This window comes from Ammospiza caudacuta, chromosome 1 (assembly GCF_027887145.1).
Source record: "Ammospiza caudacuta isolate bAmmCau1 chromosome 1, bAmmCau1.pri, whole genome shotgun sequence".
In the NCBI taxonomy this organism is placed as follows: Eukaryota; Metazoa; Chordata; class Aves; order Passeriformes; family Passerellidae; genus Ammospiza; species Ammospiza caudacuta.
In genome coordinates, this window is record NC_080593.1 from 101,728,834 (window position 1) to 101,751,331 (window position 22,498).

The window sequence follows — 22,498 nt, forward strand, 5'->3', positions numbered from 1 at the left end:
GGGACCGGCCCCCGACAGCCCCCGAAATGCCGCCCGGGACCCGCCTTCGAGGAGAGAAACCTAAGGAGGTTCAACAAGGGCAAGTGCAGGGCCCTGCGCCTGGGGAGGAACGGCCCCAAGGGCCAGCACAGGTGGGGGCTTACCTTCTAGAGGGCAGCGCTGTGGAGAAGGACTTGAGAGTCGTGGTGGATGACAAGTTACCATGAGCCGGCAGTGCCCTTGCAGCTAAGAGAGCCCATGGGATCCTGGGGAAAAGTGTGGCCTGCAGGCTGAGGGAGGTGATCCTACCCCCCTGCTTGGCCCTAGTGACGCCACATCTCTAGTGCTGTGTCCAGTTCTGGGCTCCTCAGTACAGGAAAGACAAGGCGCTACTGCAGAGGGTCCAGCAGAGGCCACAAAGACTGAGCATCTCTCATGAGGAGGGGCTGAGGGAGCTGGGCCTGTTCAGTCTAGAGAAGACTCAGAGGGGATGTCATTAATGGAGGCAGATACCTCAAAGGCAGGTACCAAGAACATGGTGCCAGACTCTTTCCACTGGTGCCCAGCATCAGGGTAAGGAGCAATAGCCATAACCCAAAAAAGAAGCTTCACTTCAACATGAGGAAGAACTTATTGACCTTGAGGGGAACAGGCTGCCCAGGGAAGTAGTAGTCTCCCTCTGGTGACATTCAAACCCCACCTGGATGTGTTCCTGTGTCACCTGCTCAAGGTGACCCTGCCTTGGCAGGGGGGTTGGACTGGGTGATCTCCAGAGCTCCCTCCCAACCCTACGGATTCTGTGAGCTGCTCTGTTAGTGTGGGAACAGTCCTGCTCACAGACTCATGGCAGCCCCAGTATCCATGGGGCAGCCCCAGCACACACCCACCAGCTCTCAGGCAGCACCTCTGTAAAGGTCAGGACAGGCACAGGGTGCAGGAAACACAAAAAGTACACTTTGTCCCATGCAGAATGAGAAATTTTTTAACTTTTCCAAAAATGTTGCAGGACAGGAAAACCCAGTTCACATCACAGCCCAGCAGGCACAAACCCAAGGCAGCTTCTGCCTTGCCTGTGTTCACTTGCAGGTACTGTCCATTCCAGGCTCAGTAAGGCAGTCCCACACAGAACATTCACTAGTCCTTGGCCTCCCCCTATCCCTGTTGATATCCTTTGGGATGCAAAGATAATCCTTATCTTATCCTTTACAAGATAAGGATTATCTAGTAAAATTGCCGCCTTAATCTCAACTATGCCCAAACCGCTTGGGTACAACCAAAGTTGCTATTACACGTTTAAATGCAGGAATATTTATGCATGCCATTCTCACAGAAATAAAGAAATCCCTGTGTCTGGGAGCACCAGAACAAGTTACCCAGAGAGGCTGTGAAGTCTCTCTCACTGGAGATATTCACAAACCATCTGGACACAATCCTGTGCCGTGTGCTCTGGGATGACCCTGCTTGTACAGGGAGGCTGGAAGAGATGACCCACTGTGATCCCTTCCAAACTTGCCTATTCTGTGATTTCTGTTAATTTAGAGAATCAAAGAGAGAACTAGAGAATTTAGAGCCTCCATTCACATTCCCATCCACAATTGTACTCCAAAGACTTTTCCCTTCCCAGTTATACCTGTGAGCCTAAGAATGAAGAGGATAAATAGCAGGGATGAGGTAACAAAGTATAAACATTGCTGACCTTAAGCACGTGCACATTTGATTCAAATGTGCTTGTTTCACTTTTTGCCTCACCTCTCCAAAATTGCAGGTTGGAAGAAGATGTAAATCTTCTTGAAGGAGCCAGGAATCTGCCAACCCAGAACCCAGAGCACCAAGCTATGAAGATTGTGGAAGTGATGGCCTCAAGTTGGTGCTGTGGGTCACCATATGACTGGAAAAGGGGGAATTACCAGATTACTTCCAAAACAGAGAAACAGTCAGAACGGCAGTGAAAGATTATTTTAGCAAACATAGTTTGGATTAAGCCACAAGGAGCCAAAGAAACATCAAACATTACAGAAAGGAAGAGCTTCCAGTAACATGGATAATTACTAGGGCTACTTGTCCTGAAAGTTGCAAAAATCATCAAGAGGTCACAAGGTTATTCCATAACTTGGTATTTATAATTCATTTATTTATAATCTAACAAACTTGAAAAAATTTGTTTTAAAGTTTACTCTGTAGTTAGCCACCAAAACTCAAGTGCTCCATTTCCAAAAGTGCCCTGTTAATCTGTATACACCTCATAACAAATTAGTCTGACACACTTCAGCTGTATTCCCTTCAATGACTTCTCAAGGAATACCATTCATTCACTTCCATCAACAGAGTCATCCCATGTGCAGAGGAGTATCCTAACCCATAGAAAACCTTGTAAAGCATAACAGAATCACCTACCAAGTTACAAATTATTCCTATACAATACCTTTTGAGTGAAAAGATCTGCCTAGCAGCAATTTAGGATATTTTGGGCTCAAAGGAGGAGGAGGACAGCAAAACCTGATGAAAATGCATAGAAATGCTCAGAAAGCATTGTGATAGATGCATGTCTGGAAAGTGAAATGCCAAGAACACGCTATGCTTGCTGATACTCTTGTTCCTGTCCAAGATGTCTCTGGAAGAGAGAACCTGCAGCCCAACATACTGGCACCTGCCAGGGGACAAAATTTCCACAGGTATACAAATTCCTTTACCTTTTCCTCCCCAAAATTTCCATTTAAAGTTCTGTTCGGGGTCTTGCTCCACTTAAACGTATCTGAAGAATGTCAATATTTCTGAAGCTTAGAGGGACAGTTAAAGGGGAGTGTTAACATTTTTTCCCTGACAAAGTTATAAATCATAGGAGAACTTGGAGTTGTGTAGAGGGTTCACCATAAAGAGAATACCAGGGAGAGTTTGGTTATATGAAGAAACTGATCTTAAAAAAATGATTTTAAAAACCCCAACATCTCTTAAGTGAAAGCCATATTCACAGTATCATGAAATTGGGTTCTCATATCTGTAAGGCTGCACAGACATCCTGACTGTTTGTTTCCTGGATAAAAAAGTGAAAATTTTTAAAACTGATTTAAGATGTAGGCAGATCTCTGTGGGGTTTTTTTCCTTCATCTTCCTCTCTAAACACAGCAATGGCATAGCTAATATTTGGACTGCTGGGGGTTTTGTTGGGATTTTTTAGTACTTCATTGTTCATCTGATAGTAAAAGTGACTTCAGTGTTACTGACAGACAGCAAGGTGCTGTGTTCCCAAAGGTATGGCTAACAACAGAAGCACCACATACCCCTGCCATGTCCAGAAGCCTGGTGCAAGAACCCAGGAAACCTGGCAGACAGAATCTCTGCTATCCTATAATAAATACTTGGCCCAATCATGCTATTAGATATGATAGGAGATACACAGTCTGGTGAAGCACTTCGGTCTGAGTGTCCACATCCATCCCTGGTGGGCCCCTTTCCTGGGCTTGTTACACATGCTCTAACTGCTATCACTTCTTCCTTCCCAGTCTGGCAGTCTGCTGCACTGCCAGGGAGAAGTCAGTGGGGAAAGCAAGTATTTGAACAATTATACTGAGAAGAACAAATTTGAATCCAGGGACATAAAGGCTGTTGGTTTTAGTTACTGGTGACTCATCTTGTTTCCCACCAGGAAGCCACAGATCAGGTTATTTCAAGTATTGCTGATTCCTATTATCTGTTATGCTGAGAGAACAAGGAGGAAGAAATTAAAAACACTCAAACCACAGTAAAAACACAGCTAAAAAACATATGGGCATGTCATAAACCAGCCTTGATAAACTACACATAAAAAGCATGCTACAAATAAAATACCTACAACTAGTCAGATGAGTATTTGGTAGAGTTTGTTGCAGGTCATCCAAGTTCCTCTCCCAGTTGTCCACCATGGACAAACATTGCTCATAATTCTAAACCTGGAGCTGTTTTGAAAAAAAAAAAAAAAAAAAATAAGACAGACTACAGCCTTATGGGAACCCTGAAGTACACAGGACAGAAACACCTTCGATCCTTCAATATGCCGTCCTCAAAAATCCCCACTCAATCCAGCCTCTGGAGTGGGGAGCAGGGCTTGGTTTTGGTAGTTTTTTGGTGGTTTGTTATCATGAGAGAGTCTAGTGAGGGAAGCATTACAACAGAGAAAAACATGACAACTCTCTCTTACTAAAGCCAGGAAGTTATAGTCTTTCTCTTGGATGATTCCCAAAAAGGTCATTCATTCCAAGGGCTTCCACTCTCCTTCCTGATTAGACTAACCATAGCACAACACAGGAGAAAATTTCTATACTAGGCAATTTATGGAACTACTGGCAAGCAATTAAATCTCTTCAGAATTTTAAAAATCAGTAACATGCCAAAAACCATGCCACAGGCTTGCCATTATGGTTTTGGCCATTTTGAAAGAAAAAGGTCTGTTAAAGTACCACTTTTCCAAAGTGGTTCAAGATCTTAATTCAAATTACAATGTTTCAGTTGTAGAGGGATAGAGGCCTCAGTCTGCACCGGAGGTGCAAGGCCTTGACAGGTGCCTCAGCGCCCCAGCAGATGTGTGCAGATGGACTTAATGTAGAGCCTCTTGAGCAGACACAGGACCCAGACTGTATTTCCAACTTGTCACTGTGCTGTGAAATTGTGCCATGCCAGTGAGTGCACCTGTGTGCCTTGTTAAGTAGGTGCTAGGTAGGAAAGCAATGACGGGGAAAATGGATGTAAGGATGGCAGCACAATAAATGTTATGGTTTTACTTAAAATATTTCCATGTTGTAGAAAATTCTCTGCCTGTTCCAGTCATTCACTGAAGTTAGACTCTGGCTCCTTTGCTGTTCCTGGGTGCACACACACAGAGCTCATTCTGCAACACGTTGTTCATCTGCCAATTCCACCCACACACCTGCAGACCCCATCACTAGATGCCAATCTCAGTTTTAGATAATCCCACATATGTTAGGAGATGTTTTGGTTTGCTTATCATGATGGACATAACTAAAATAGGTTTTCATGCTAAATAAAATGTAATGTCAGACTGTAAACTTAGTGAGCACTATCAATATCAGAAGCACCCCAGGACTCTCCAGACTGTAACAGCAGCAACGCCACCCTCTTTTCCTAAAAGGAGGCCTAAAATAAAGTTGACAATGACTGAGCACAGATCAGGTTGCCAGGTCTACCTTCAGCTTCTGATAAATCAGCCAAGAAAACCAGGATGCCAAAACTCTCTGCAAGGGACCAAGAAAAAGGGGCTGGAATCAAATTGGGTCTCATAAGATAAGACCATGTACATTACCATAATAAACAGAGAAATTACACACACCCCTGTGCAAGAAGGGCTGGGCTACATCTTATTATACAGAGTCAATAATGCATGTAGCAATTAGACAATATTCGATCATCAAATAAGAAGCTAATTCTTGTCTTAACCTAGATTTTCTACAGGCTGTGCTCTGCTGTCACGAATTTACAAACAATTTACAAATAGGTATATTGTCAGTTTTGCAAAATAAAGTCTTTGCCACATGAAAGGTACAAATTTTTTGTTTATAATACCATTTCCCAAATATATTTTTAATATCTTTCCCAAGTCTCAGACCAATTTGTGTTGGAGGATAAGTCTCAATTTTCAGTTATATAGACACAGAATTTAAGTTATAAAATAAATATGATTTGCTTTAAGAATGTACTGTGAGAACAGGCATAATCAGGAACTGATCCAAGTTCTCCTGGTTTATTCTATGGTGTTCTGTCTACTGGATCACAAAGCAGCTATTCACTGCTTGTTATTCTACACTTTTTGATTTCATGTATTACCAAAACCCCCTTTTTCTCCAAAAACTATTCCAGAATTTCTTTCTTAGCTACCAGTCCTACTATATGTGAGGTAAGTAATTAGTTTGCAAAGGACTTGTAAATGAAAGAATTGACAAATATTATTGGAAAAGATCGTCTTTTCAAAAAAAAAATCCTACTGACTTCAGTAGAATAGAAATGATCAGACTCATTTGTCACATGCACACACACACAGAGAAAACTGACATAAAAAGTATCCAATAAACAATGTGTTGTCCACCTACTACATCAAATGAAGCCATGAGTCAAAAACTACAAAACCTTGCAAAGTCTTGCATGAAGAAAGGGATATTGTATGACAGGAAAGTATAACAGAACCCATAACCAAGAGCAGCAGCATCATCTTATATTTAGCTGTAATGGTAAAATCAGTACTACAATCTATAACCTTCTGGTTTTATGTTCACTAACATCATAACTCCTATTCAGCTGCCCATCTTCCTGCCTTTCATAACCTTCCCAATAACTGGACACATCCACATGTGTTTAAAAGCCACTCAGTTCTTCTTCTTCGGGTTACCATAGAATATTTCTATCTTTCTATTTATGCACTCAAAAAAATCCATAATTTTTGGATGATTTTCACTGTTTCCCTGGTACAGTACAGAGGTATCTGTTCAATGCTTAAACTTAAAAATATAACTACCTTCATTTTAAGAACCCTTCCCTTCTGGTAAAGGACTTCTGGTTCTGCCCTTCAACTCTCCTAAAAGATAAAGCTGCAGAGCTCTGAAAACTTCCCAGCGTCCACTTATTACAACTCCTCCTTTTCTCTTTCTTGGGTTTGGTTTTTTTTTGTTGTTTTGTTGGGGGTTTTTTTGGTGGGTGGTTTTTTGGGGTTTTTTTGCTTCTGCTTTTGGACTTCTTTTCAATTAAAGCCTTTGCATTAATGCAGCATTGAAAAATCTGAAGGTTTACCATCAGAGAAGACAACTAAATTAAAGCAAATAGTTTGGACAGAGGACACAAATCAAATTTCATGTATCATCATATAGTATAGTGGATCAGAGTTTTTCACGCCTAATAGGAGCATCGCCTTCAGGGACCCCAGGCTAACACTGACCACTGAATCAGATATCCATATTGTCCATAACAAGCACAAGTGGAACCTGCTGCTGACCACATGCCTGCTTTGCTACATCTGCTGTTCTAAGCAAATGGATCTTTTCATGTCTGGAAAAATGTTTGCACAACTGATTACAGAAATACTGAAAATTAGAAATTCCCTTCTAGGTAACTCCTCCCAAAGGGATTTTAGGAACTGTTCTCTATGCTCTTTCTTGTTAAATGAACCTCAGTGATTTTTTTTTTTATTCTCCCCACTGTTTTTGCATATCACCTATAATATATTTTTAATACTGGAAATCTGCATAGCATGGAGTTGTTTAATGCCTTCCATTAAAGGCTCTCAAAGCATCTTGTTGTCACTAATCAGTTCAATACACAAGTATTACCCCTATTCCGTAGACAAGAAAACAACTACGGAGAGGGCTGAGTGGCAGAATTCATTGCTGCATTCAAACTCCAACCACTTGCAAAAAGACAAACTGTTCCCTAATGCTCAGATCTGTAGGACTTCATTAACAGGATTTCCTCCAATAACTTGCTGTGTCTTCTCTCAGATACTTCCTAGCAACTCATTTATTGGCGGGTTACCTACAGATGCTAACATACCATACAGACATCAAGAACAGAGGCCAATGCAAAATAAGCTATTAAAAGGCACTTTCACAGTTATTTTAGCATCAGTTTAACAAGTTACAAAAGTGCAAAATACATAAAAGCTACAGATTTTTACATGTTTTTCCTTTAACACACTGTTTACTCCTTGGGCCACCATCTTCAGCATTCTCCATTGTCAGCTGAATTACTTTAAACTAGACACTATTGGACAAAATATTCAGAACATGCCAAAGGAAAAAAGAGTTTCTGCATCTCAAAAATCTTAACTTCAAAGCTCTATTTTATCTTTATAGGTACCATCCTAACAGTTGATACATATAGCTCTCAAGTGAGTGTTAGAAGTACTTAGATGTGCCCTGTCATGTTGTGAAAATAATACCTCAATTCAGATGTTTAACATAATGGGATGCACAAAAACCCCCTGTTTTTCTCTCTCAAATCCATGGAGTGGGAAACTACTGTGTTCCAGGATAGTCTTCTGCGACTGATTAGAAATGGTACAGATTATACACTATGTAACCCAGACTTTCACAAGTGAACCAGTTTTCTTAGGTTAGGAATTTTTGCAACAGGCAGTGATGCCATATACTAGAGGTTTGGAGGTTTTTTAAATGTTAAGTGACATGATGGATTGTAATCCTAATACTGAAAAATAAAAATCCTGTTCCAGAGTAATGCAACTTTGAAAATTATTCTGATATAATAGTAACATTTGCAGAAATATAAGTCAAATTACACTGTAAAATTAACCTTTACTTTTGCTTATTTTCTGTTATTATATTACTATTTTTAGAGTAGTTTGACCTTCATTGCATAGAATGGAAGCTGCTTAAAGGATGAATCAGCACTACAAATGGAAGGAGGTTGCTCTGGGTAGAAACTTTGCCTCATTTGTGCAGATTAAGATCTTGCTTTTGTTCAGTATCATATTGACTACACCACACTCTAACAGTAGGAATTCATGAAGGAATTATCACAAGTTAAGCTAGGATGTCAAATTTACTATAAATCAGTTCATCTTCAGTTATTTTCTATAAAATGTATACTATGCCCCAGCAGCACATGCAAAAGAAGTTTGCTCTTAACCGAGAAAATAAACAGCTTGGAATTGGCTCATACTGACCTGACAATAACAATTTGCATGCAGGCAGTTAATGCAAAACAGCTGACTTGGAGTAATTTCCTTAGAATGAGGAGTTAAAGACCAAGCAGGTTACTGGTGTATGTGTCCTCTCTATATACACGCACTAAGATTATATCAGACAGTCTGGCAACATTTTGATAAAATACAGCTACACCTGGAGCTTATGCCAATCTAAGTTACCTTGTTTCCAGAAAACTTCACTTCTTCAAGCTACATCTTTCTGGCAAGGTGAAAATATGTGAAATAATGTCCTTGTTCCTCAAACCTGAGACTTTTCACATTGTGCAAACAAGGGCACATAAATACTCTTGCCATCTTATTTCAAAAGCTCCCATACCTTCTTGGTGATTTCTCACAGGCAGCTCCTCACAGCACTGACTCCTTCTTCACGGCACAACCAACCAACTCCCCTCAGAGCACAACCAACAAACGGCAACTCTCTCCTCACCCGCTCTTTTATAGCACTCATCCTTATTGGACACAGCTGTGGCCTATTAAGGGCAGGCCTGTTCCTAATCTTTGGTGATTAGCACAGCTGCAACTCCTCAGGTGTGAGACTACCTTCTGCACGATCTTTATTTTCTTACATTCTATCCCTCCACAAAATACCTGCTTAGGTTTATTTGTGGCTATGCCATTCACAGTCTTGTAGCACATAACTATCCTAAACTTCAAAAATCAACAACTCTAAGACAATAAAGCCTGTTCCTGCTCTCAGGTTTTAGAACTAATTTCTTAAGGTTTATTTGTTTATTCTTTATAGCTTTTACAATGCTATTTATTTATTTCTCTGCTGTACTCAATTTGTTACACTGAAAGCATGAAAGATGAGCAAGAACACAATTTGAATTACACCCCATGCAGCGAGGCCACGCAGAGACCTCAGAGCCTCCCCAGGCAAACAGGCACAAAGTTATCTCCAAGCCCTTTCTCCCTCCAAATATCTGCCCTTCTGCTGGGGCCAAGGCAGCAGAGCAAAGAAGACATTGTTCTGTCCCACCCCATTCATGGCACCGCAGCCCAACAGCAGCATGGAAATCTTGGCAGGGAACACTAATGCCAGGGCCACTTGAGCAGTTGCATGGGGCACGCAGACAGAGGCTGCCCAGCTGCTGCTGGAAGGGGCTCCAAGTCACCCTCTCACCTATTGGGCCTCCCTGGCTCCACAAACCACTCACCCAACATTTGAAAACTGGAGCAATATCATGGAGACTTCTCCCCATCCACAAGCCCTTCTATTAACTAGTACAGGCTCTGCTTGGTGGGTAATTGCAATGATCCAGGCACAGGCTGGATGCTGAACTCATTTAAAGAGGCCTCAGAATCACCTCTGCCACCAGAAATAAAACCAAAACCACTTCAGAGTCAGTATAGCTGTGATTTGTCTGTTCCTAAAGAGAATTACATGAGCATAGGAATTTATTTGTCAGTGGGCAGTCTCAGCTTTGTACTAGACATATGATTTTATATGAAATCCAGATGTCACTTAGAACAGTGTCAAAAGTCAGACTAAAATTAGTATTCACTGAATGAGCTTTTAAAAGAAAAAATGTGCCTTGCAGCTTAAAGAAGGAACTGTAAAAATATCTCAGACTCATGTATTTCTCTTAGCAATGTTAATGGGGTACAAATATCTAAGTCTAAAGAAACAAGAATGAAAATACTTTCCATGTTTCTGTTCAGATATGGCTCATAACTTGGGATCAAATTAGGAGGCCCAGTAGTTCCCCCAGAGTACAGATCTGTCCACCAATACTCTTTGATTTACATGCACAAAATCTACCTACCTGAAAATTCTTCAAAGTACCAAGATGGGTTCTCTACATTTATTTAGCAAACAAATGAAATTACTTTCAACAGTCTTAGGTTTACCTAGGCAATACCAGAACTCTCTGCACACTAGTCTACTAATTAGTGTAAGTAGGGAAAAAAAGCCCAAAATACTGCTTATTTTGTTTTGGAACAGCCACACCAAAGCTCTACCTTCCACTCTACAGAGTGAGTTCACCTTCATGCCATGCTGTGCCTACCCAAATTGTAGCAGTCACCCGCTTTCCCTGAATAAAATGGTGCTTTACTTGTAAAGATGTAAATAAAGCTCTCTTTGTTCATGAAAGATCCCTATTCTTTTCAGCAAAAGGCATGATCTCATCATTCTGATATAATTGTCCCATTAGTTGCATGAAAAGAAACTTTGCATTGCCACAGCTGAGAGAGATCACGCTAGCAGGTGAATTTGAGAGTCTAGAGGGATGTTTACAATTTACCTCATCAGCAGGAAGAAGAATATGTGTCATTTAGCTGTTCCCTAAGAGTGAGAAAGAAAGCGAAATCAGCATGGGGCTAGGCTGACATCGAGATGCCATTCAAAGAGTGTCCAGACCCAACAATGTCTCAGCCTCATAATAAGCCTTTTACGATCAGTTGGCCCTCAGCTGCACTGCAAACTTCCATTTCAGAAAGGGATTAAGGATATCTTTTAGTCAGGAACATTCCATTGCACCTTCAGGAACACCCATTTACATTAATGGTTGGCTTTGATATTTTCTGCTGCATGGTCCTCTTTAAGTTCTGCGAAGACATACTTCATGTAGCTTTTTTATTAATTGCAGGTTTCTGGTTAAAAAAATGTTTAGATTTGTAAGCCACAGCAAGGAGAATTTCAGAAAGGAAATATTATTATAGTTTGGGGTTTTTTGTTTTTTTTTGTTTTTTTTTAAAGAAGAAAACATTATGGTCATACAATAAATAAATTTCTCTGTTGTAATAGAGACTACTATTCAATACAAATTTTGAGCTAGACTTTTTTCTCATCACTCTTCCTTCCAGAGTTCTAAACAAAGTGAATAAAAGGTGATCAGACACAACAGCTGTATGAAAGAAAAATCCTTTCTTTCAGATGCATCTCAGTAAGTAGTCTCAGCAACTTAACACTCACTCTTGGACTGACACAGTACTTGAGTAGTTTCTAAAACAAACATTGCCAGAGTCAGCTACAACAGACATTGTGTTACCCTTCAGTGCTTTGAGAGTTTCCATTTATTGAGACTGACAATTGCAGAAGCTTGATGCTGAAATAGCAGTACTGATCCGAGAAGGTGGTGGAGTCACCATCCTTGGATATGTTTTAAAGAAAATTGGATGTGGCACTTGGTGCCATGGTTTAGTTGAGGCGTTAGGGCATGGGCTGGACTCGATGATCTTGAAGGTATCTTCCAACCTTGTGATTCTGTGATCTGGATGCAAGAACGCTGCATTAAGCAGCCAGCATGTTCCCTAAGTCCCTCTAGGAAGACTGAAAGTCCTCATAAGAATATGCTGTTCTTGGTGATTAAAGCCAGAAATTCAGGAATGTGGAGTTACAAATTAGACCAAAGCACTAGAGAAGGCAAGACCAAGTCAAACTATCTCCAGTACAGGTCCTTCTACTACTCCCAGTTGGATATAGTGGTGCAGACTGACACCATGCCAGAACAGGTCAACAGACTTTTCACCTTTCCTCCAGCTCATCCTCTCATGGCCCTAGGATGGCAGTTCCACCCTTGCACTCACATCACTGCTACTTGGATTTCACTTCAAATATCTTGTTTGCCTTTTTGTTTCAGAGTTTGTGTCTGACCTCACATGTATGGCTGTTCTATTTGCTTCAGATCATGACCTCTTGGATTTTGGGACAGAGTGGAAATACATCATCATCTTCAACAGGAAGCTCCATTTGAGTGACCATATATGTCTGACCTGCTAGCAATTAGGCCTATCATATTAACATAGAAAATAAACCTCATCCTATCCTCACATAAACAAGAAAGGAAAATTCTTGGCAAGAGGAACCATAGATTGCCTCCTTAGATATCATTATTTAGATATCTTTTATTTATAAAGTTTCATATCCTGAGATATTTAAACTAGGCTGAGCACTGTGGAATTCTTCCTCTGCAGAGAGGAAGTTTGGCCTCCCACACTAATAAGTCCTCAACTCATGCATCTCAATGAACAAATGCTTGAGCAACTCCCACATTACCACATTAACTCAAAAGCATCTTAGGACAACCTTCATGTTAGCATTTCAGCATGTATGAATGGGATTCCTGAGAAAGCAGGTTTTCAAGAGCTGCAGTGCGCTCCAGGGCATTGACAGACCCCCACAGTCTCTGCTGTTGTTCCTGCAGCATTTGTTCCCCATTTTGCTTCTGTTACAGGATGAGAGCATCTGGATTTCAACCCAATTGCATCAAAGAATAGCACTACCCCTGTAGGTGGGCTGATCCTTAGTCAAGCTGACAAAGGCATTCTCATCCTCAGCATCACTGTTCCAAGCTGGCCTGCTTTCCACTCCAGCATGTCTTTTTGACTGGAACAGGCTCTAAGTACTGACACCCTGCTCTAAGTCACATGCCTGTAGAAGGGAGCAGATCAGCAGCATGGGTGGCTCCTGGCTGTGGAAGTGTCAGAAGCAGCTTTTGTAGGGTGAGGGGTGTCTACAAGACCCCCGCCCCTACAGCAGATATGCTTGCTTCCACTCAGGTTTTGGAATAACTAATTTATTTCAAGAAACTCCTCCAGCTCAGAAGAGGTTACAACCTCCAGCCGCCTGTCATCACCCTTCTGCTTGAGATTATCTGCTGGAGGGGCTCTTATTACAAATGTTCCACAATCTGTTGCCTTCAAAGAGAACCAAGTTAACTTGAAAAAAAAAAAAGTCTTTTCAACCTAACTCATTTTGACAGACAAGTTAGAAAATTACAACATGCACAACGAACGGATCTGAGATGATGATAATCACCAGCTGAAAAGATGGTGACAAGCAGCTGAAGGGCAGTTACCTCTTCTAAAACATAGCAAGATCCAGGCAGTAACTTCTGCCCAAGACTTCATTAAACTACTGTGTTTTGAATTCTAAAACAGCTTATTTTCCATACATTGCTAGAATAAAGAAAAATTAATTCTCATATGTAGCTAAAGCTAACGTCTACTTAATCTACCAACAACACTCCTGCACAACCAAGTGTTAAAGTATACAGTCTCCTCCCAAAATCTTTTTTTAATGACCTGTCAACTTCTTTACCTTCAATGAATCAACATTTTCCTGTTTGTCTCATTCTATACTCCAAAAAAAAAAGGTGTTTCATTTTTCATGTTACACATGCAAGTTCCATGTTAGTATACAAATTTCTCTTTGATTCTATACTCATATGCTTTTGCAATGACACAAAATAAATTTCATCTTTCTACAAAGAGTGGATAAGCAACTTCATGCCATTAAAAAAAAAAAAAACCAAACAAAAACCTCCTTGCTGAAGCAGAGCAGGAGAATCTCACCTAGACCCTTCCTAAGAGGGTAACATCTTACTGCAGCATAGCTGCTTTCATGTCTGGTGATGCCAGTGATTGTTCGTCTTGCGAGTAATCCTGCAGTGCTACAGCAGTTCCAGGAAGCATCAGCTCTTCTAGGGGAGGGTCCTGTTTGTTTGTTTGGACTTTGGAGGGGATTTTTTACTGCCTGGAGCTTTGGCAGTAATTCCTCTGGGGACTCCAGGGGTGATCACAGTGGAGAGGGGTACACAGAAACTATAGAGCCTATGCAAGAAATAGGTAGCATATGCAAGAGGCTTTGAAATAACTTCCCAACATACACCAGCTGCCTAACATGGACTGACTGACCCCAGAAAAAGCTATGCAGTTGTGAAGGAGCAGCAAATGAGTTTTGGGGAATCAAAAATTTGCCTGCATTAAAAGGTTTATACAACAAATGGTGAGATTAAGCACCGACTGCTGCTCCAGGTATGCAAGGGCTTTCAAAATTTCATTCCATCATTAAATTTATTTGATTTCTAAAAATGCCAAACCCCTTCAATTAGTACTCAACTACACAATGGGTTGCTAGTCTGTAAATCAGCAATATTTCCAGATGTGAGTTTTAGGCTCACGGATCTGTTTTCACAGTTAAAACCAGGTAAGAATCTTTATCTCATGATCTCAGTTTATGCTCACATCCTGTTCATACACATCTTGCTTTCTGTTTTATCACAAGAAAAATAAAGCTCAGACTTTTTACTACCCCTTCTGTACTTTCATTTAATTCTTTTAGCTTTTTAATATTGTAATATTTATTCAGTTTTCAGATATTGTTAACAACCAAGGGGATCAACATTTTCCTTTCTTCTTTTTGACTCCCTATAGAAAAAGCTAAGGGCCTGGCAAATACATAGTTTTAAAATTTAAAACTAAAACCATTAAAAGTTAATGCTGTGAGTCCTTTTTCTGTATGGTTATTCATACCAAATATGCCACATTTACAAGACCATGAAGTACGTAAGGTAAGCCTTCAAAAGGCAGGATTTTGTGAGAGTTTTTAGAGATAACATCTGTTTAAACCATTAGAAAATGAACTTAAACAGTTAATTAATGTTTGTTTTGTCAAGTAATCTCTATATTTCATTAAATTAATCTTTCCTAACAATTTATTTCCCTAACATTCAGCAATACAATTTAGAAAGGAAAGCATATTTGTTCAAGAGCAGCTTGCAACAGAACACAAGGTCCAAATATTCTGGAATTTTGAGAAGTCTACTCCACACTGTTGTCTTTATTACACTGGAAGAGAGAGAAAACTGTGAGAAGCTGTAGCAACATCAAAATGAGAAGGACATTTTAATGCTTTACCTTTGTGCCGAGTGTTTCCTGTAGAGCAAATAAATCAAGAAACCACTCAAATACCAAATACTGAAAAAAAACCCCACAATGCAATACTAAAATTTTCTAAAACCTACCATACAGACTTGTCAGACAATCCACAGGGTGACACACCGTGATTTACCAGAAAGGTGGGTTAAATTACAAGCCTTCATTGTTTTGGCATTGCCCTCCCTTTCTGTGGAGGTCTCCAAACATTGATAGATAGAGCATCCACAGGAACAAACTGAAGCTCTGAGCTGATTTTCACACAATTGCTGAAAACCTGTAAGATAAAGGTGAAGAACCACTGAAGAACAGATTACTGAGACAGAAAAAAAAATCTGCAATATGAGAACACAAGATATTTCTTCTGAATACAGAAATTCCACTTGCCTATCCATCATCCTTTACTATGAACCACCTTTCAAAGACTATTTCTCTCTAGTACTCATGAGTCATTTTCTAGCATCGCGTCTTTGGCAGCTTGAAGCATTTTGAAAGTGAAAGCAAATAAAATTGCTTTTAATGCACTCATAAGAGGGTACTTCAGGTTTTTTAAAAGCCATTTTTTCTCTATCTTTTAGCTGCTAGGAGGCTTTAAATGGGACCCCTGTAGGTTTTTGTCTGTAAACCATACGAGAGCATAAAAGCTTGGAAAACTTGCAGAGATTCTGAAGCAGGTTCACACAGCTTCATTGAAACTGTGTGTGGTTTTGAAGCTCACCAGGACTCTACTCACCAGGAACCATTTAAAATTGCCAACTTATGAAGTAGATTTAAAACTCAAAAGATTATGATGAAAACCTAAGACTTATTTTGTAGGCTTCCAGCTTGAAAGAAAAAAAAAACTTTCTGTAAATAGGGAGGAATGGGTTTTCATTCTCTAAAGGTTTTGGGGTATTGTTTCTTTGAAAACACATACAGGAGCCTGAAAAGGGGATCAGAATAACCTCTGTAAACACAGCCTGAATTAATCTGCATCAAACTAATTTACCTGTATCAAAAGAATCAAACTGATCAATCCATTATAGCAACACGTGGTGGCTCAACTATCCTAAAAGCACTTGCAGGATGGTTACAATTGAAATGCATCAAATCTTTCCATCTTTGGAGATGACTCTGCTCAACCCACTTCTGTATCAATCAGAACAGCCAGCAAGAAAAGTAGGCTTGGAAAACCACCATAAATACCATGAGAAATGAGAAACTACTTTCATTTATCTGAAGAATCAGTCATAGAAGATGTCATGACTCATACCATTCTCTATTTTGTATTGTAAGGTTTATTAGGACTCAGTGCTACAAAAGAAAATGGAAAAATGTTGGTTTGAATTGCAAGGAAGGCATGAAAATTTATCACAAGAGAGTCTAATACAGTATTTTCTTCTTTCTGTACCTATACAGTCATCTTTGAAGGCCCTGAAAGCTCTGTGAACAAAGATTGGGTTTTTACTTCAGTCAACCCAGAAACTCTAGCAAGATCCCAAGAAGTTAATGGACAGAAATGAAACTGCTTTTCATGATTTCTGATGGCAAGCAGTACAGTGGAGGATGTCTGCTACTATTTAAATTTGTTGTGTGATTTGTTGTGTGATTTTTCCACTAGTGGTTGCTTTTGGCTTTTATACTTGTTATTTAGAAATTTTATATTCATTGATAAAAAAGGATATTCAACAGTCCTGTTGATTTCAGATTAAACATTCAATACAACAGCAGCTGTGCAGTGCAAGAAATCAATGACACTTTTCACTAGGGTCATAAAGAACATGGGGTTGCTCACAGAAGCTTATTTTTCCACAGTCACAACCAGCCATGGAATTAATTCCTAACTTGGGAAGGTCTATGTAACAACTCTACTGTGAATATATAATACACCAAAAGCTGACATTTTCTTCCTATTTGGCTTGGAATCCATTGGCCCACATCAAATGATCGAAATCTGTAATATGAGCCCTTGCACAAGAGCAGGAGGAAGTAAAGATCAGCAGTTTGTGAAGTCCTTAGAGTAGCTGAAGTTTTTAAGAGCTTCCAGAGGTACAAAGGAAAATATTCAAACCTTGAAGAGGATGCCAAAACATTTATTCCTGCCTATTTGGAGGGGACAGAGGTCCTGACCTCAAATGTAGGGACAGGAAGCAAAATACACTGACTAGGTGCTTAAAAGATTGGTGCCAAAGGAAGTTCCAGTGAACACCTTATGTGTACACTTGTAGCAACCTTCAGTGCGGGAAGGGAAGGGAAGGGAAGGGAAGGGAAGGGAAGGGAAGGGAAGGGAAGGGAAGGGAAGGGAAGGGAAGGGAAGGGAAGGGAAGGGAAGGGAAGGGAAGGGAAGGGAAGGGAAGGGAAGGGAAGGGAAGGGAAGGGAAGGGAAGGGAAGGGAAGGGAAGGGAAATTTCTTCCTGAAGCTTAAGGGTAGGTAGCAATTCTGAAGCATGGCATCAATACAGCAAAAGTGTAATGTAAACAGATACTCAAGTAGTCTGTTAAAAAAAAAAAAAAAGTAAGAGAGAGGAGGGGGAGAGGTACTATTCAAGTACTACTCAAAGAGAGCAAAGTCTGGAAGAGCACAGCCCATGGCTGGCATCTTGGCATTTCTTTTCCACTAGACCAATTTGAAGAAAATCCCTGCAAAGAAGCTTTCATAAGATGGCATTTTTGTGATTCAGTATAGCACCAATATTCCTTTTGAGTTTTATAACTGTTCCTAGAACATTCTTGGCAATGAATTTAAACTTTTGAAAGAGGTCGCATTTCACTGTAAATGGTTATCTGGTATTCACAACACAAAATAAGCATTTGAATATTTATTGTGAGCACATTGCATTTTAGGGAGAACACACAAAGATTCTTACCACAATTATCTTGTTCCAGCTTTAATATATTAGCTGTCACCTCTTTAATGGATCTTGTGAGAAAGGAAAGTTTCTTTCTTTAACTCTCTTTTCCCCCTGAACGCAATTACCACCTCATTCAGAGCTCTTTGTGTCCACCTAATCTCTCTGATTATGTCTCTGACACCACCACAATACTCCATGACTGACATACCTGACAGCTGTGACTGGTGACAGAGCACTCACAATGCAAAGCAGCTCTATGCAGGATGAGTATTACCTACCGCCAGCCTCCCAGAACAAACATGGAAGGAAGGTAGAAGGGGTGGGGGCATTTCAGCACCAGCCTAACCCCTACCGATTCTGCCTCCTTTTAGAGCCAAACAGCATTGACGAGCAGAGCCTCTTTGTACATACCTACCTAATGAAGCAATTGTTGGATGAACACAAAAGCACACCCATTAGTATTTTAATTTTTAATTTATAGAGTGGAAAATGCATGTTTGGAGACCTGACTTACAAGCAGGACTTGATGGATCATTTTGTCACGCTCCAGCCCTTTCATGCTCCTCTCTGGGTCATAACTCCCAGCTGGTGCTCAACTGTCAGACTGAGGCAGGTGGCTATGGATGAGAGTCTGTGAGGAAAGACATACCTGAAAATGTCATTCCCAGACAACAAACTGCCCCTGCAATCAAGGACAAACTGTCTCAGCCTTCAGCATTTTGAGCCATAAAGACATGAATTTGTGTTACAAATTGTTGCCAAGTACAATGGCAGTAATGAATACACTAACCAGGAAAAACATTAGAGTGCTTTATAAAGGGTCTTATACTTTATACTTTTTTATACTTTAAAATTCCATGGTTTTCAGTAGTATTTATACTTCAAAAGCTTCAGCTTGTCAGCACAGACTACCTTTTTTCCCCCATGGAAAAAACCCCAAAACTATGAGAATTTTGAGAACAGGGATAAAGCTGATTATTCAGACCAAACAATTTTGTTGCATCTTTCTGAGCTTTTGAGCAGCTCTAGAAATTACATATTCTTAGAATGAGAGAAAAGGTGCAAAAATAAAAAAATAAAAAATATTTTCATGTAGGAAATGTCTAGAGCCAAAAAGTAGCACCCAAGGATCCAGTTTTCAAAGATGATCAGATAGTATTTACAGACAATTAATCCCAGTGCATTATATCAATCTAATTTTACATCTGAAAACTGCTCATGTAAGACTGTCTTCCAACAATCATATAGCAAAAGTAAAACATCCAGGATGGAGGGATATGCTCAGGAAAGCTTTGTGGTCAAACAGTGTGGTATTGAAAGCAGAATTTTCATTTCATATCTTAACCTCCTTATGCTGCAAATTAGGTGTTTATGCTATTAGTATAGATTGTGCACATTGAATTAAGTTTGAAAAGACTTCAGGATAAGTTTTAGCAAATTAATAAAATGTCTAAAGAAAATCCACTTTTTAATCCACCATGGTCCAGCCTGCAATACTTCCTTATTCTGTACTTGAAGTTACCACTCCATAGGAACCTGTAAGGCAGATTCCACATTACTTAATGTATCAGTGAACTAATGCAGTGCTCTAAAGGCAAAAAATCATTACTGTTATAAGAACACTGAGGAAAATATTTTCTACTGTTAATACCAACTCAAATTTTCAAATGGGAAGCTAGAAACAATATTCTACTTAACTGGCAAATTTGGGGAGAAAATCGGTATAATGCAAACACTACCACTTAAAAAATTATTAACAGTCATCTTTCTTACTGAATATGAGGCATCATGGCAGGCAGGTGGATCCTTCACCCAAATACTTGATGTTTGTCATTCTTATAAAAAGATGTATATTCTTCATTTATGCTATATAATGAAAGCAGTAAGGCATGAACTTCTGTTACCTGGAGGTTTTTTGGAAACAAGGTAGAACAAGATAGCTGTGACTAAAAGTCAGGATACTCAATTACAGTACGAGGGACAACTGATCTTATATCACCTGCCCACTCTCTCACCGACTTCCAAGGACTTTGGCTCCCAGAATGGCTTTTCTCATTTCCAAAGATGCTGCAGTATGGCAAGCTAACATGCATAAGATACATAACGTCAGATACATAAGATCGCATACATAACCTACTAACATAACCTACTAACCTCACAGTGAACCTTGTTACCCCTCAACTCCTCCACAAATCATAGGAACAAGAATATACCAGCATCTGACCTATCAGGCATTCCTACCACAGAAACGCCCAGAGTATTTAGTATTCTATTTCAAAAGGCCAGCACTGGCCTCAGTAATTTACTCTATGTATCAAAAAACACTCACAAAATTCTCTTTACCATTATAAGCTTTTATATAATCAAAATAATCTTCTAGACAGCCAGGCCTTGATATGCACCTATACAAGGTTTTCTGAACACTAATTAGTTTCAGATGCCAGGGCAACCATCTCCAAAACACACTGAAGCACGTGTACAGAATGTATTACAAGCCCATTTGCAGCCAATGATGTGAAAACTTTACAAAGCTCTTGAATAATTATGATTACTAATATCCCAATTAGGTTGAACAGGTACACAGACATCCTCAGTGCTAGACACTTAATGAATTTTTAAAAATAATTCTTTTCTGAATTTCCTTTCTGACTGGTATTAAAATCAACAAGTAAGATGGCTGTAATTAAAAAGACATAGTTTTAGGTTTGTTTGGGTTTTTTTTAAGTTTGCTGGTTGGGGCATTTGAGGCAATCTTGCCAGTCTGAGACAAAAGATTGCAGCCAGCAACACGAGAAAATTGAAAAAATGTTTCAAAGCTGTCAAAGATCAAAATGAGAAAAGAATTATACCTAAAGTTAATTCTGCTTACTTTATTAAAAGTATTACAGCTTAAAATCTTAATCAAATCAAATTCTGGACAGAATTGTTCTATTTTTCTGCATCTCTAAAAGAAGTAGACAGAAATCAGGACTTTTTCACTGTAAGCACTGGAAAAATCAAAGCAAGATTGTCTTGACTACAGAAGTTTATTATATAAATAAAGCAATCATGGGGAAGGAAGCAATCTTATTTTGTGGAGTAGGAATGGAACCAGTTTGAAGTGACTGCAAAGAAAGTGAAAGTCATTATTAGGAGTGAAACAAGCACAGCGGGCTGCAAACAGGTACCAAAATAATTCACAATACCTGCAAATCAGGATTCCCCTGGATTATGAAGACATGTCATTTGCTCATACTTAGATGTATTTCACCTGTATATATTTACATATTTATGTACACAAGCATAGTTCACCAGAGTATCCACAGCAGCACATTCTGCATCCTTTTTCTCCCTTACATCCAACCCAGGAGAAAACATAGGAAAAAATGCATAACCATTCCTCCCAATTCTTCTCATCTCAAGAACTCAAGAAAAGTCCATAGGAGAAGTATGAACAGAGTCACAGACAGCAGGCCTAGCAGAGGAGTAAAACACAAAGACAATTCAGAATTTACACCAAATACTTCATTATCCAAAATCAGGACTTCTTATTGTAATTCAAAGGCAGCTTAGTCTTTTTTTCAGCTCTGGAAGAGACTTCCAATTGTGGTTCTAAAACTGATCAGACACGGGTTTTTGTACACTAAGGTCCTTCTTAAATGAAGCAGCCAAGCCTGTCAAGCTAAGGCAGCAGGCAGAAGATTCCCTCCATTCCAGTTCTGTACTCAGAAGTACACAGGCATCACAGCAACTGAGGAAACACGAAACATCTGGCAGAAAGAGGGCAAAAAGAACATGGTCGCAGTATCTCACAGACATGAACTTACATGTTGAAAGAATAAGGTGACAAGACTTCTCATCTCTAGTTTAATTTCTTTTAATAAATCTGCCCTTCCTGGTTTCCAGACTGCTGAGAAACAGCAGCTTTAGTATACTTTTACTTAACACTGATGGTATGTACCAAAGGCAATGCAGAGGGTACTTCAAGTCTTTCCACCCTGCTTTTTCACATTTCAGCTGTTTTAAGTGCTGTTAAACCAACAACCTCCTACTAAAACAAATTTCACTTACACTCCTACCAACCTGAAGGAGGGAATAATGTACATATGCTATGACAGAATAACACAAAAACCTGCACTTCTATCTTAAAGCAACTTTGGCCATACATGCTACAAAAATAAAATAGAAGACAGAGCCAAAGGCTATAAGCAATATGATATTGGAAAAGTCATGATGGTGAAGTCCCAGGTGACTGAAAAAAGGAAAATATTGCACCCATTTTTAAAAGGTAGAAAGGAGGAGCCCAGGAACTACTGACCCATCAGCCTCACATCTGTGCCTGGGAAAA

General features: G+C 39.7%; 1 protein-coding gene across 1 annotated transcript in view; it reads right to left on the bottom strand.

Annotated features, from left to right (window-relative positions):
* LDLRAD4 (low density lipoprotein receptor class A domain containing 4) overlaps positions 1–9,070 on the bottom strand; it is a 295,155-nt gene extending 286,085 nt beyond the window's left edge. The window contains exon 1 of the mRNA XM_058800672.1: positions 8,997–9,070. The gene's annotated coding sequence lies outside the window, so the exon portion shown is untranslated. The remainder of the gene's footprint in view (positions 1–8,996) is intronic.
* Between the last annotated feature and the right edge of the window lie 13,428 nt (positions 9,071–22,498).